This window comes from Bos mutus, chromosome 11 (genome assembly GCF_027580195.1).
Source record: "Bos mutus isolate GX-2022 chromosome 11, NWIPB_WYAK_1.1, whole genome shotgun sequence".
In the NCBI taxonomy this organism is placed as follows: domain Eukaryota; kingdom Metazoa; phylum Chordata; class Mammalia; order Artiodactyla; family Bovidae; genus Bos; species Bos mutus.
In genome coordinates, this window is record NC_091627.1 from 12,811,550 (window position 1) to 12,828,709 (window position 17,160).

Below are 17,160 nucleotides of genomic sequence, written 5' to 3' on the forward strand. Positions count from 1 at the left end.
CCCCAACTGAGACTCTGTACCTATTAAATTCCAATTCCTATTCCCCCAGGCAACCAACATTCTACTTTCCGTCACTAAGAATCTGACTACGAGGTATTTCATGTAAGCAGTGAAATTATATGGTATTTGTATTTTTATGGTTGATTTATTTCACTTAGCATAATGTTTCCTAAGCTTATCTATGTTGCAGCATTTGTCAGAATTTCCTTTCTTTTTTATGGTCAGATAGCATCCCATGGTATGAATATACCACCCTTTGTTTATCCATTCACTGGTCAATAAAAGTTCTAAAAGCCTAAATGTAACTTTATGGACCTTTAGGATAAAACTCACAAAATCAATACAGAAAAATGCCTAAACACCACAGCTAATGATTTCAGAGGTACTATACTTTTCCCTTTCTTACTGACAAATCGAGCTTTAATAAGACTTTATTCAAAGTTAACAGTCTGGTGTTCTACTGAAAAACCAACTGGGATTTGAACTCCTTAGTCCTTTGTGATTTGACTTGGACCATGTGATAGCTCCAGTTCTTTTAACACATAAAATGAGGGGGCCAAGTCCTTTTAATTCTTTTGTGAATGAGAACATCCAGGAAAGGGAAGGGGGGCAGGAATATCAGGTGCCTCCCAATCCTAATCCATGATGCAGGCATTTTAAGTGTCATTTTTACAAACAAAGAAACTGAGAATCAGCATCATTAAGTATCTTACCTTCAGTCATATATTAAGTAAGTTTGAGACTTGGGATATCTGTATTTTTTCTGATTCCAAAGTTCACAGTCTCCCCTCTATATCTTGATATTTTAATGAAAGGTACAAAAAGAGGTGGGGATGAAATGCACATAAAACAGTCTTTAACTGAGTTGATTATCGAGTACAACACTGTTGACACCTGAAAAAATAAACCATATAAGTGGTTTTTCCATGTTCCTATGGCTATTTTAGGAACCAGCACTCTAGTTTTTTCCAGAACTCTAGGAATGCTGGCTTTATGCCCCTTCAACACAATACCTCTGTGACTAAATATTTAAGTTACTTGGATGCCATGACCACAAAAGAAATCCAACTGTGGGAACACAGGGAAAATTAGTTAATATTAACATACTACTCATTCACAAGGTCATATTATATTTCTAACAGTAGTACACATTTTTAAGCATCCCTGTATTTACTTTTTCTGGAATGGATTTCTCAAGCATAATATAACTCACACCAGTTTTGTAAACATAAAAACAAATATTTTTAAGCAATGCAGGATTTTCTAAAGACTTTTACATTTAGTGCAACCATCATCACCACCTATCCCTAGAACTTTTCCATCTTTCCCAACTGAGACTCTGTACCTATTAAATTCCAATTCCTATTCCCCCAGGCAACCAACATTCTACTTTCTGTCTCTATAAATCCGACTACTCGAAGTAATCCATATAAGTAGTGAAATTACATGAACTGGCTTGTAATGCACTGGTCATAGCAAACACCCTCTTCCAACAACACAAGAGAAGACTCTACACATGGACATCACCAGATGGTCAATACCAAAATCAGATTGATTATATTCTTTGTAGCCAAAGATGGAGAAGCTCTATACAGTCAGAAAAAACAAGACCAGGAGCTGACTGTGGCACAGATCATGAACTCCTTACTGCCAAATTCAGACTTAAATTGAAGAAAACAGGGAAAACCACTAGACCATTCAGGTGTGACCTAAATCAAATCCCTTATGATTACACAGTGGAAATGACAAATAGATTTAAGGGATTAGATCTGATAGAGTGCCTGAAGAACTATGGACGGAGGTTCGTGACATTGTTCAGGAGGCAGTGATCAAGACCATCCTCAAAAAAAAAAAGAAACACAAAATGGCAAAATGGTTGTCTGAGAAGGCCTTAGAAACAGCCGAGAAAAGAAGAGAAGCTAAAGACAAAGGAGAAAAGGAAAGATATACCCATTTGAATGCAGAGTTCCAAAGAATAGCAAAGAGATAAGAAAGCCTTCCTCAGTGATCAATGCAAAGAAGCAGAGGAAAGCAATAGCATGGGAAAAACTAGAGATCTCTTCAAGAAAACTAGGGATACCAAAGGAACATTTCATGCAAAGATGGGCCCAATAAAGGATAGAAATGATATGGACCTAACAGATGCACAAGATATTAAGAGGTAACAAGAATACACAGAAGAACTATACAAAAAAGATCTTCACGACCCAGATAATCATGATGGTGTGATCACTCACCTAGAGCCAGACATCCTGGAATGTAGTCAAGTGGCCCTTAAGAAGAATCTCTATGAACAAAGCTAGTGGAGGTGATGGAATTTCAGTTGAGCTCTTTCAAATCTTAAAAGACGATGCTGTGAAAGTGCTGCACTCAACATGCCAGCAAATTTGGAAAACTCAGCAGTGGCCACAGGACTGGAAAAGGTCAGTTTTCATTCCAATCCCAAAGAAAGGCAATGACAAACAATATTCAAACTATCACACAATTGCACTCATCTCACACGCTAGTAAAGTAATGCTCAAAATTCTCCAACCCAGGCTTCAACAGTACATGAAGCATGAACTTCCCGATGTTCAAGCTGGATTTAGAAAAGGCAGAGGAACCAGAGATCAAATTGCCAACACCCCTTGGATCATAGAAAAAGCAAGAGAATTTCAGAAAAACATCTACTTCTGCTTTATTGATTACGCCAAAGCCTTTGACTATGTGGATCACAGCAAACTGTGAAAAATTCTTAATGAGACAGGAATACCAGACCATCTGATCTACCTCCTGAGAAATCTGTATGCAGGTCAAGAAGCAACAGTTAGAACCGAACATGGAACAATAGACTGGTTCCAAATCAGGGAAGGAGTACGTCAAGGCTGTATATTGTCACCCTGTTATTTAACTTATATTCAGAGTACATCATGCAAAATGGCAGGCTGGATGAAGCACAAGCTGGAATCAAGATGGTGGGAAGAAATATCAATAACCTCAGATACGCAGGTGATACCACCCTTGTGGCAGAAAGCAAAGAGGAACCGAAGAGACTCTTGATGAAACTGAAAGAGGAGAGTGAAAAAGTTGGCTTAAAACTCAACATTCAAAAAACTAAGATCACGGCATCTGGTCCCATCACTTCATGGCAAACAGATGCGGAAACAACGGAAACAGTGACAGACTTTATATTTTGGGGCTCCAAAATCACTGCAGATGGTGATTGCAGCCATGAAATTAAAAGACAAGCGTCTTCGAAGAAAAGCTATGACCAACCTAGACAGTATATTAAAAAGCAGAGACATTATGTTGCTGACAAACGTCTGTCTAGTCAAAGCTATGGTTTTTCCAGTAGTCACGTAGTCATATAAGGATGTGAGAGTTGGACTATAAAGAAAGCTGAGTGCCAAAGAATAGATGCTTTTGAACTGTGGTGTTGGAGAAGACTCTTGAGAGACCCTTAGAACGCAAGGAGATCAAACCAGTCAATCCTAAAGGAAATCAATCCTGAATATTCATTAGAAGGACTGATGCTGAAGCTGAAACTCCAGTATTCTGGCCAACAGATGCAAAGAACTGACTCACTGGCAAAGACCCTGATTCTTGGAAAGACTGAAGGCAGGAGAAAGTGATGACAGAGGATAAGATGGTTGGACGGCATCACCGACTTGATGGGACATGAATTTGAGCAAGCTCCGGGAGTTGGTGATGGGCAGGGAAGCCTGGCATGCTGCAGTCCATGGAGTCGCAAAGTTGGACCTTACTGAGTGACCGAACTGAACTGTATTTACTTTTTCTGGAGTGGATTTCCCAAGCATAATATAATTTACACCAGTTCTGTAAATAAAAGCTAATATTTTTAAGCAATACAGGATTTTCTAAAGACTTTTCCTGTTTTTAGGAAATTACTCAATATAGTTCCTTCTCACACATAGTGAAAACGATCAATCTATTCCATTTAGAATACCAATCTGTCTATATTTGGATCTGAAATGTTTAAACCAGGTGAACTTAATGCCAAGCAAACAAGTCATTTGCTAGATGACCAAAGCCTGAGATTAATGCAGTAAAATGGTTTCTCTTTTCCATGACCTCTGATTTTCAGGGGAATGTGTGAAGACAAACCATGAATGTTTAACAGAAGACACACAAGTTTTCTGAATCTTTTGATGTATGAGTGCCCTAGTCCATATTTATACAAGGATGGTGGGGCATTTGTTAAGAGTGTTGAATGGGGGGGGGGTTGCTGCTGCTGCTAAGTTGCTTCAGTCGTGTCCGACTCTGTGTGACCCCATAGACAGCAGCCCACCAGGCTCCGCCGTCCCTGGGATGAATGGGGGCGGTGGACAACCAAAAAACATTTCCTGAGCACTTTCACTCACAGCACTGGAATAGGCACCATGTAAGAAAATAAAAGAATTCACACATACTCAATTTAGTGTCAGAAATTTCTGTTTTAATTTAATATATATTATCTCTTTATTAGGGGATAGTTTACAAGTTCTGTTTAACTTTATTTTTTAATTGAAGGATAATTGCTTTACAGAATTTTGTTGGTTTCTGCCAAACATCAACATGAATCAGCCACAGAGTACATATGTCCCCTCCCTCTTGAACCTTCCTCTCTCCTCCTCCTCACAGATGCTTTTAAACCTGTCTAAAAAGATCTTTCCTCACAACCAAAAAGCAAAAATGTAAAAATAACAAATAGATGTTTCTGTTAGGGAACAGTTTTTTTTAATCTAAGAATTAGCTTTTGAGGTTACAAAATCAGATTTTTCGTCAATTCACAGAGAATTCAACAGGTAACTATGATAAAGATGTAGCCATTTCTCTTTTGCAGGTATACCAGAGGAAATCATGTATCACAGCAAAAGAGATTTACATGACATATCTCTATTCTCACCTTGCCGGAATCCGCTCATCAGCATATTTTAAGGGCATAAGAAAGTTTATTAATCTACAGTAAAAATATTAAAATGATTAATTCATAGTTCTTAGCAGTAGTGTTATACAAACACCCAACATTTAATCCAATTTAGCCTTAAATACTATCTCTTAATACCCATGACAACATTTAAAATACATTCCCAAATAAATATTCTGTACATCAATTCCTTTTTCTGACACAAGGGCCGCCCTCAGAAGCTGGAAAATAAGATAACCAAAGATTCTTGATTATAACTACCAAAGTGTATATAAATAAGGGAAAATGAGGAAAAGAAATTTTAAACATTGTTAAGCTTTAAGGGTTAATAACATTTTATTAAAGTTATCACAGAAAGCAATTTGCTAATGTACCTTAAGAGATGTCATATTTTATTAAGCAGAAAAAAATTATTGCCACAAAGATTAACAGATGACAAGGAGTTGGGACTTATTACATAAAAGCTGATGCAACTAACTGGAGATAGGTAACAGCCATGCATTAACTCCAAAGAAGCCTAAACCTCCAAATTCAGCACCAGGCCACACAACTGAGAAAATATACTTCAAATGTTTTAGATCCAAGGTAATATATACCATTCAATGTGAAGCATGAACTTAAAAACAAGTTTAGGGCTTTATTTATACTATTTTATGATCACAGAAAAAGGGATTTGGGGGAAAAGTTAGGCCTTATAGAACTCTACTTGATAGAAATATAAAACCTTCAAAAAGTTCTGGTGATTACCTCAGAGTAACACAGTTGTTCTGGCAAGAGAAAACTTTCAAGCTAAACTCTATAAACTAAACTGTTGATGACTTGCAAACTGCCATATTTGGTCAGTCTTTACACATGAAGAGAAAAACAAGGCAGTTAGGGGTCAACAAGAGTGGTTATAATGTAAGTTTAAGTGTCTATCCAGTATTGTTTTGGATTACAAGTTTTCTGAAGAATAAGGATCTTAGGATCAACAAAAAACTGGACAGACTGGGAAGGGAGACCAGGTAATTTATGCAAAAAGAAACAGCTGTTAAATTTATATGTTTTATCAGGTATACCCATGGATAGCCAAGTCCTTAGCCTTGGATTTTCTTTTTTTAGTATCTAACTATGGAAAATCAATAAAACAAGGTAGTTACATACAAAGCACCCAAATGCATGCCAAACCTTGCTTTATGAACACTGGTTAAATTAGTACTTCTTTAATGTTTGAGTTTTAGCTCTAAGAAAGATTAAGTTTTACGTACACTTATTTCACATGCTTGAAAAGTGTAGTATCTGATTATATTGACACTACAAAGATAACACTTGTGCAGCCCATGTCAGAAACTCAGCGCATCAGCAACTATAAAGACACACCACAGTAGAACTGACTTAAACTATTTTCTGAAGCCGGTACTCAAAGGGCACATGTTAAAATAATCACTGTGAAATGGCGAGACCTTCAAAGTAGGCTTCATGTCAGCTGGAAACACTTCAACTGAAAATGTGCTCAATAAAAGATAATGACTTCTCTAAATAAAAGAATCTGGGCTGTAAAGTTTAGCTAGAAACGTACTCCATAATAGAAAACGACTTCTTTAATGAATCAAGGCTGTGTGGTTTGAGATATGTTTATGAAAAACCATGTTCCCTTATGTAGATAATGTGCATAATACACTTCTTTCAATATGCAGTAGAAGAGATAGGAAACAAGTGCCTTCACTTTTACAGTCCTACTAAACTACAATTGTATCCAGGTTAAGCACTTGCAAACTGCTAATAGAGCACTATGCCAAAATCAACTATACTTAACATTATTTAAAAGTAAAAAGAAAATTATGCAAAAAAATGCCAAACTGTATGCAGTTAATAAGTACCCAAATATATACCTTAATACCGATGAGCTGAGCTAGTTAACTGTAAACTAAGTTATAAACCTGAAACGAAAAGGAACTGTGTACCATAACATAGCAATAGTTCAACTTTAATGACAAAGTTGAATTGATAATACGTACCGAACCCATTATTAATAAATACAAATCAATCGTGGACTCAAATTTTATTAATAGAAACTGAGGTCTACAAAGGAAGACAACTCTGTCCCTTACTCATTTTCAATTTTTAATAAGTAAACTCAAATAAAACCTTGAATATACATTAAAATAGCACCTTATACACGCTAGAATTAAGGCCAACAGGTCCTTCGTTTAAAAAGGAAAACGTGCACTCCTTTGGAACCTAAGTTTTTCAACTTTCTAAACCTCAGTTTTAATGTGACAAACTCAGTTCAATTCACTTTCTTCGGTTTTTTTTTCCCCTCCTAAACAAAGCAGCTGGGATACAGACACACACTCGCGACTTACTAGTCCAGTCCCACGTATGTGAATACAGGTGTTTATTTGAATGAATATATCAAGTGAATTGTAAAACCCTGTTCCCCACCCCCGCCCCCGACAACAAACAAACAAAAAACCCTCAAAAGATCTCCAATTCTTCAAGTCGGATGACGATTTAATGGGGCACTTATAGCGTACCAACAGCATGGTCTGCTAGGGCTTTTGCTTCCAAGATAAAGGAACCGTAAGTATGGAGATGACTGTAAAGGCAGTTGCAGATAACAAACCGAATGTTAGAAGAGAAGGGACACCAAAGTACCACCAGGCAATGGACAGCGAACTCCTGGAAGTCTAGGGTGATCCTCGGGTTCAACACCTAAAGCTTTTTAGGCTGCTGGGAATCACGATACAACAACGAGGTACTGGGGGCAGACACTTAAAAGAATCTGGGAAGACGGGGCTACTGGGGACACTTAGATAGCAGCTGGGAAAATGAGACGGAATGGCCAACACGAGAAGGAACACCGACACTAGAATAAAGCAAGCCTTTCAAATCAGGAGCAGCCCAGGAAGCTAGCTTGAGGCCGAAGCCAGCCTAAGTCACAGGTACAGGCCCAGCGAGCAACGGGGAGAAACTGAGGCTGAGGGAGCAGCCAAATTCTCAAACAGGACCTCTCTCCAAACATAAAAAGTCAAGAGACAAACCAGCTTTGCAGCGGGGGCGAGGGAGACGGCCACAAGTGCACCACCGGGAAGGCATACACCCACCCAGACAGGGGGAACCGGTTTGGGCAGGGGCTGTCCGAGCGTTCCCGCTTGCGCATGCGTCCTCCCCCCGCCCCCAGGGCCGCTGCTCCCCCTCCCCCCAATCACTGCTCCCCTCAGAACCCGGCTCGTCGAGGGAGCTGAACGCAGTCTCGCCTGCCCAGCCCCGCGGGATAAGAACACGGCATGGCTCCCCGCAGGGACCGTCCGAAGATCCCCCCCGGGCTTGGTGGGTGGGAGGAGGAGGAGGGGAAACGCGGCCCTACCCGACCCGCCGTCTCCTCCTCCGCCGCCCGCCGTTCGCCGTCCCGGAGGCTCCGCCGCCTGGGCCTCCCCAGCCGCCCAGCCCCCGCCCTCCCCGCCCCCTACTCACGTGAGAGCGCTCCTTCCGTCCTCCGTCCCGCCTCCTGCCCTGCTTCATAGGCCCTTGGCAAAGCCGAGTCGCCCTATTGGCTCAACGACAGGCGGCGGGGGCGTACTTCCTTTCCGCGGACCCCACCTGGGCTTTTGGCCCGCCTCCGTATTCTGCGCCTGCGCGGAGTCTGCTCTCCGGGAGCTGCACTCGTCTCTGGTTAGTGTGTGCGCGCTTTGGCTAACAGTGGCTCTGTGCCTGCATCAGGGACTGGGAGCAGGATTGGCGGGGGTAGCAGGCTGGGTAGTACCTGTTGCACCTGAGGTGGGTCCAACCTCAAAGTCACTGGTGCTAGAGCAAGGAATCCCTTCCTCCCCTTTAACGTTTAAAAGCTGTTTCTAAAGTCGCACTTAATGATGTTAACCCAACACACCTGGCCTTTATTGAGGGCGCAGACAGTGGCAGGGATTGTCGACAGGTAGGTTCCTTTACAGGTATGTCACTTGGCTTTACTACAAACCTTGAGAATGATAATTTTTTTTTTCTGATTTTGTAAAGGAATCCAGCCTAAGGAACAGGATTCCGTGTAGAAGTCAAAACTTTCTAACTTTGAAATCAAGGGCGACTGGCTACAACACAACTACCCTGAGACATCTGAAACACACAAAAGAGAACAAAATGAACTAGGTTGTTCCAGAGTACTACTCAAAGATAGGGCTGGGATTTTATTTAAAAGCCATACAAAAGTGATAGAACAGCAGCAACAGAATGAAGTTGAAAGTCCCTCTCCTGAGTGAATTTACAGTGTAGTAGTAAACAAAAGTAATGATTATTAAAAGTGCTAATTAAGTCTTGACAGTTTATGAAGTAATTCTAAAGCCTCTCCCTCATTTTCTTGATTCAAATTGTGTATACTCTTTTCCGGCTAAATGAGTCATTCGCAAAGTTTTCCTGTGGATAGTGCATCTAAATCAACCAGACACAGAAAAAAAAAAAAAAAAAAGCTGTGCTCTGTTGCAGTCCTCTTTGTGACTTGTCTATTATAATAGACTTGGCTGCACTCCCACAGTAAAATAGCTTTCTTCCTTCTCCTTACACAGTTATGTAACAGAAATACACACCCATTTTAAAGTATTTAAATAACAGATATAACATTACGAAGAAAGCAAAATCTCCTGAAATCCTGACACTCTGACAAAACCACTTTTAATAGTTTGGTGACGATACATTTCATGTATTTCTTGATTCATATGTATTTCCCCAATATATACATAAATCTTAACATAATCTTTTAAATAAAATTTTATTACAGAATCACTAGAGTATGTCCTGAAGAAAAATCCAAAACAGGGACAACCTCAAATAAAACAAAAATATCAGATTCCCACTACAAATACTAACAGTTTAAAACACAGTCTTCTTTGTGTCTATATATTGTTTTTCAAAATGAGCTCACATAGTTAAACAGTCTGCTGTATTCAACTAACAGTATCTACCTTAGCATTTCACTAAATTTTCCTCTCATCTAATTCCTAGATCTCATTCAAATTTTCTAACAACCTAAAAGTATTTTTACAGCGGGCTTTTCCAAATCAGTAATATCATTTTAGTAAATTTTCCTCTCAGCTAATACCTAACTATAATCAAATTTTTCATTGACCAAAATAAATTTTTTACAGCTAATTTTCCCAAATCAGCATCCAGTCCAGGCCCACACACTATGTCTGGTTGTGATGTCCCTTAAGTATTTCTTAATCTAGTAATTAAGAAAAAAAATTGAAAGACACTGGCTTATTGAAGAAATCAGTCCAGTTGAAGTACAAAATTTCCTATCTTCTGGATCTGAAGAGTTGTTTCCTCAAGAAGTCACTGAGTTTGTTTCCTTAGACCTTATATTTCCTGGAAAATGGAATTTATATCTCAAGCTCAGTAGATTGATGTGGTAAGCTGGAACCAGAATGGAAAGTCCGTAAATGCTAAAATATGGAAAATGAAGTTCAATCTATAAACAAGGTGCCCTTGAAGTTTCTAAGGATAGTGCCAACAACAGATTTGGGTTTTAAAAAATTTCATTCTGGTAGGAGTAGAAAAGGCAAAACAGGGAGTAAATAGAACACTTTGAATATCACTTTCTGATCTTATGCAGATTAGAAACACCTGAACTAAGGCAAAAGAAAGGGGGGGAAAAAGAGACTGAGTTTGAAGGAAATATCTTCAAGTTTGTTGATTCTGTCTTTTGCCTGCTCAAGTCTGATTTTGTTGTTATTCAGTCACCAAGTCATGTATGACTCTTTGCAACCTCATGGATTGTGGCACAGTAGGCTTCCCTGTCCTTCACTATCTCCCGGAGTTTGTGCAAACTCATGTCCCTTGAGCCGATGATGCTATGTAACCATCTCACCCTCTGCTGCCCCCTGCTCCTTTTGCCTCCAATCTTTCCAAGCATCAGGGCCTTTTCCAATGAGTTGGCTCTTCATATCAGGTGGCCAAAGTATATTTTGATCCCCTCTAAATGAATTTTTTTTCCTTATCTCTGTCGTACTTTTCAACTCCAGAATTTCATTTTAGTTCCTTTTTATAATTTCTATTTCTTTAATGATATTTGCATTTTTTGTACATTATTTTCCAGACTTCATCCATGTTTTAGCTTGATGAGCAACTCTAAGACAGCTGTTTTAGTAATGTCTTTGTCTAAATACCATATGATATCACTTATATGTGAATTCTCAAATATGACACAAACGAACTTATCAATGAAACAGAAGCAGACTCACAGACATAGAAAACATGTTTATCAAAGGGGAAAAGGGGTCCAGGAGGGATAAATTAGGAATTGGGCATTAGTAGATACAGATTACTATATATAAAATAAATAAACAGCAAAGTCCTACTGTATAGCATAGGGAACTATGTTCAATATCCTGCAATAAAACATAATAAAAAAAATATATATATATAAAAAACTGAATCACTTTGCTGTATACCTGAAACTAACACAATATAGTAAATCAACTATACTTCAATAAAAATAAAATAAATAAAATAAAATGTAGAACTCTAGGTTCCTACATTTCCTACATTCTAGGAAAACAAGGTTCTTACTTCCCACTCTGGCTCCAGCAAGCCATACCTGCAATATAAACAGGGTTGAGGGGTAGGAACAAATAGTTTCCTACCTATTCACACTAAAGGCTCACCTTGACTGAAATTAACCTCAGATGACCAACCAGATTTTCCCCTGGAACATGCAAGCATTCAAATAGATTCCAGAGTTCCGAAATAGTTACTTCAGACAGTCTGCCAGTATAATTGTTGCCTAGGTAGAGATGGATTCCATGTTCTTCCTACTCCATCTGAGGAACAGAAAAATAAAAGTGAACACTAAATAGAGCCTAAGAGGTCTGCAGGACACTATTAAGGGAAACAATGTACCATTATAAGTATCCCAAAAGGAGAAGAGAGAAAGGGAAGAAAAGATAATAATGTAACTGTAGAAAGCCAAAGAAAAAAGAGAATCTTCAAAGCAACAAGAGAGAATACTCATCACATACAAGGGATCTTCAGTAAGATTATCAGACAATTTCTCATCTTAAATCTTAGAAGCCAGAAGGCAGTGGGTTGATAATATTAAAAGTATGAATGAAAAAAACTCTTGGTGGACAATTCTATATCTAGCAAAATTGTCCTTCAAAAATGAGGGAGAAATCAAGACATTTTCTGATTAAAAAAAAAAAAGCTAAGGGAATTCATTACCACTAAACCCATCTTACAAGAAATGATGAAGAGGATCCTTCAGGTTGAAATGAAAGGATGCTCAACAATAATTAAAGTCATATGAAGAAATAAAGATCTCTCTGGTGAAGAAAAATATACAAGCAACTACAGAATCATTAGTGTAATTATTTACCTCCATTTTAATTTTCCTCCATTTTACTTAATTTATGATTTTAATGAAAATGCATAAAAATATTAGTCTAATTTATTGCACACACAATGTATAAAGATGTAATCTATAAAATCCAATAACAAAGGGGAGACAGAGCTGTATAGGACAGTTTTTGTTTGTTACTAAAATTGGTATCCATTTTAATTGTTACAATTTTGAGCTGTTAAATGTAATTCCCATGGTAACCAAAAAGGAAATATCTATAGAATATACACAGAAGGAAATAAGAGGTAAGTCAAAAGTTTTCACTACAAAAAATAAAAACAGAAGGCTGTAATGGAAGAAATGAAAGACACAGAAGCTATAAGCCTATAGAAAATGAGTAGCAAAATGGCAGAAGTAAGTTCCTCATTATCAGTCTTTACTTTAAATGTAAATGGCATAAACTTTCTAATCAAAAGACAGAGATGGGCAGAATGGATAAAATAAAAACATGTTCCAGCAATATGCAATCTAGAAAATACTCACTTTAGATCCAAAGACATTAATAGGTTTAAAAAAAAAAGATATTCTATGCATTTTTATGCAAGTACTAACCAAAACGGAGCTTCAGGTGGTTATATTAAGATTATACAAAATAGACTTTAAAACAATTACAAGAGACAAAGAAAGTCATTATATATTAAAAAAAAGGTTCAATAGAGCAAGATTATAAAAACTTAAACATTTACATAACTAGTGAAAGTCATTCAGTCCTGTCCAACTCTTTGCGACCCCATGGATTATAGTCCATGGAATTCTCCAGGCCAGAATACTGGAGTGGGTAGCCATTCTTTTCTCTAGGGGATCTTCCCAATCCAGGATCAAACCCAGGTCTCCCACATTTGGGGCAGATTCTTTACCAGCTGAGCCACAAGAGAAGCCCAAGAATACTGGAGTGGGTAGCCTATCCCTTTCTCCAGAGAATCTTCTCAACCCAGGAATCAAACCAGGGTCTCCTGCATTGCAAGCAGATTCTTCACCAACTGAGCTATCAGGGAAGAATCCTCCTGCAATGTGGGAGACCTGGGTTCAATCCCTGGGTTGGGAAGTCCCCTGGCGAAGGGAATGGTTACCCACTCCAGTATTCTGGCCTGGAGAATTCCATGGACTACAGTCCATGAGGTTGCAAAGAGTCAGACACCTGAGCGACTTTCACTTTTACCTTGGGCTTCCCTGATAGCTCAGTTGGTAAAGAATCAGCCTGCAATGAAGGAGACCCTGGTTCTATTCCTGAGTCCGGATGATCCACTGGAGAAGCGAGAGGCTACCCACTCCAGTATACTTGGGCTTCCCTTGTGGCTCAGCGGGTAAAGAATCGCCCGCAATGCAGGAGACCTGGGTTTGATCCCTGGGTTGGGAGGATCCTTTGGAGAAGGGAAAGACTACCCACTCCAGTATTTTGGCCTGGAGAATTCCACGGACTATATATAGTCCACGGGGTCACAAAGAGTCCGATGGAACTGAACAACTCTCAATTTCACATAACTAGTAATAGACTCTCAAAATATTTGAAGCAAAAATGAACAGAATTAAAGGGAGGAATAAACAGTTCTACTGGAGAAGGCAATGGCACCCCACTCCATTACTCTTGCCTGGAAAACCCCATGGTAGGCTGCAGTCCATGGGGTCGCTAAGGGTCAGATACGACTGAGTGGCTTCACTTTCACTTTTCACTTTCATGCATTGGAGAAGGAAATGGCAACCCACTCCAGTGTTCTTGCCTGGAGAATCCCAGGGACGGGGGAGCCTGGTGGGCTGCCGTCTTTGGGGTCGCACAGAGTCGGACACGACTGAAGTGACTTAGCAGCAAACAGTTCTACAATCATAGTTAGAAAATTTAATGGCCCACATTCAATAATGAATAGAACAACCAGACAGAAGATACATTAGAATTAAAGGACTTGAACATCACAATAAACTGAACCTAACAGGTATACAGCATATTGCACTGCACAACAGCAATACATTCTTTTCAAGTTCACATAGGACATTCTCCAATACAGGCCATATACTAGGCCACAAAACAAGTTTCAAAAGATTTTAAGAGGTCATTAAACAAAGTATCTTCCAACTACAATGGGATGAAGTTGGAAATGAGTAAAGGGAAAACTGGAAAATTCAAAATATGTGGGTATTAAACACATTCTTAAAGAACAAATGAGTCAAAGAAGTCCTTAAAAGGGAAATTAGAATATACCTGAAAATGAGTAATGATAAAAACATCCAAAATTTACAGGATGCAATGAAAGCAGTAAGCAAAGAAATTTACAGTTGTAAATGGTTACATTAAAAAACAAGAATCTCAAAACAATATCCTAACTTTATGCCTTATGAAATAAGAATAACAAACTAAACTCAAAGCCAGCAAAAGGAAGGAAATAGAATGGAAATAAACCAAGAGAAAAGAAAAAGAGAAAAAAAGAAATCAATGAAACCAAAAGTTGTTTCCTTGAAAAGATCAACAAAATCAACCTAGAATATAACGGGCAAATTCCCTGAAACATACAAATTATTTAAGTGGATTCTCGAAAAATTAGAAAATCTCAACATACTCATAACAAGTAAAGAGACTGAGTGAGTAATCAAAAACCTCCCAAAAAGAACAGTCCTGCACCAGATGGCTTCGGCAAGGGATTGTACCAAATACTTAATTAAGAATTAATAACAGTCCTCAAACTCTTACAAAAGACTGAGGAAGAGGGAATGCTTTCTGATTCCATGAAGCCTCATTATTCTGATCCCAAAGCTAACTAAATGCATCACAAAATATTATATACCAGTATCTCTTATGAATATAGATGCCAAAATCCTCAACAACATAAAAGGAAATCAAATTCAACAGCATATGAACAGAATTATTCCCCATGACCAAGCGGGATTTATCCCAATAATGCAAGGGTGGTTCAACATAAAATCAATCAATTTAAAATATTCCATTAATAGAACTAAGGAAGAAACTCATGATCATCTCAATTAACGTTGAAAAGTTATTTGACAAAGTACAATGCCTTTGCATAAGATCTTTCAGAAAATGTAGTTATAGAGGGAATATTCCTCAACATGATAAAAGTATTTGTAAAAAAAAACCCAAAAACCCGTATCTAAATCAAATGCAATCATTTACCTATGCCTCTTAGAACAAGTCATGAACAAGTCAAGGATGCCTGATATTCAACACTGTACTGAAAGCTCTAACCAGAACTATAAGATGAAAAAATTAAAGGCATCCAAATTGTAAAGAGGTAAAACTATATTTACAGGCAGCGTGGTCATATATACAGAAAATCCTGAAGAATCCACAAGAAAGCCTATGGGGTCAAAAAAAAAAAAAATCAGAAGCATTGCTGGGTACAAGACCAACACCAAAAATCAGTTGGGTTTCTGCACACCAGCAACAGTGTGAAAAGGAAATTAAGAAAGCAATTTCATTTATGTTATCAGAATGAATTAAATACCCTGAAAAGTGCTCCTGAAGGAAAATAAAGACCTAAGTACATGAAAAGATGTTTCTTATTCAGACAGTAAGACTTAAAATTAAGATGGCAATATTACCCAAAATGATCTACAGACTCAACACAATCTCTATCAAAATTACAACAGCCTTTTTCTTAGAAATGTAAAAGCTGATCCTCAAATTCATACGGAATTTCAAGGGGCTTGCCATAACCAAAACAATCTGGACAAAATAAAGTTGAAGTCCTAATAGCTTCATCACTTAGGAACTTACTACAAAGTTACAGTAGAAGAATATGTACCAGTATAAGTACAGAGATACAGCCACATGTAATAGAATAGAGCGTCCAGAAATGAATTCACACAAACATGGTCAGTCAATTTTCAACAAAGGTGCCAAATCCATTCAACAGAGAAAGGAGGAACTTTTCAAAAATGGTGTTGGAAAAACGATGATGGTGGCTTAGTCACTAAGGTCTGTCCGACTCTTGTGACCCCACGGACTGTAGCCCGCCAGGCTCCTCTGTTCATGGGATTTCCCAGGCAAGAATACTGGAGTAGGTTGCCATTTCCCTCTCCAGGGGATGTTCCCCAACTAGGAATGGAACCTAGGTCTCCTGCATTGTAAGGCGGATTCTTTACTGACCGAGTCACCAGGGAAAAGGACAAACTTTTCAAAAATGGCGGAAAAACGATAACCACAAGTAAAATAATGAAATTGGCTACAGCAGCGGTGATGGTTACCCAATATTGTGAAGTACTTAATGCCATGGAACTTCACACTTACAAATTATTAAAATGATAAATACTATGTATGTTTTACCACAATATCCTCGCTCCCCCATCCCCCCAAAAAACGAGGAGAACCCAGTGAACCATTGAATTGGCAAGATGCAAAGTGGCTCTAGAATGATACTGAAGTTTTCTGGTGGGCAAGACTGCGTGGACGATGCCATTCACCAACACAAGGACTATAGGAGGTAAGAAGCAGGTCTGCCGATGAACTTGAGTTCAAAGCTACCTTAACAGTGGAAAACCAATTGGACATGTCTTCTCGGCAGCTGGCCCTGGCGCAAGAGAGCTGATGGTCAGGCGAAAGAGAGTTGTGAACAATCAGCAAGTTGTAGGTAACGGAGAATGCAAATCCCTGGGAAACACCAACATGCAAAAACCGAGGGAGGTAAACGTCCTTCCCTCCGCTTCTGGGTCCCAAGAAGGCGAGTCCATACCCTAGGCAGGAGGAGCTTACCGACGCTTTAAGTGCAGCTGCGCCTTTCAGGCCCACGCAGACGGCAGACGGCCGAGTCGTAGCTAGAGAGGAGCGGCTGAGAAGGAGCGAAGTGCGCGGGGCCTGAGCCCCAGGCGCTAAGAAGCCACAGCACTTGCTCGTCGGCTCACGCGGGCGGAGAAGCTAGCGGGAGCCCTGGGTACCCGATCA

At 39.0% G+C, this 17,160-nt stretch overlaps 1 protein-coding gene across 5 annotated transcripts in view; it reads right to left on the reverse strand.

The window, feature by feature from the left end:
• The window catches only part of RABGAP1 (RAB GTPase activating protein 1), a 169,233-nt gene extending 152,121 nt beyond the window's left edge, over positions 1-17,112 (reverse strand). Inside the window, exons 1-2 of one of the 5 annotated variants that reach the window (XM_070379024.1) lie at positions 16,972-17,112; positions 11,539-11,694 (exon numbers count right to left, since the gene is read on the reverse strand). The gene's annotated coding sequence lies outside the window, so the exon portion shown is untranslated. Of the gene's footprint in view, positions 1-713; positions 855-8,255; positions 8,359-11,538; positions 12,838-16,971 lie in introns of those variants that run through there. The other 4 variants (XM_070379027.1, XM_070379025.1, XM_070379023.1 and 1 more) reach the window with 4 other exon arrangements.
• Between the last annotated feature and the right edge of the window lie 48 nt (positions 17,113-17,160).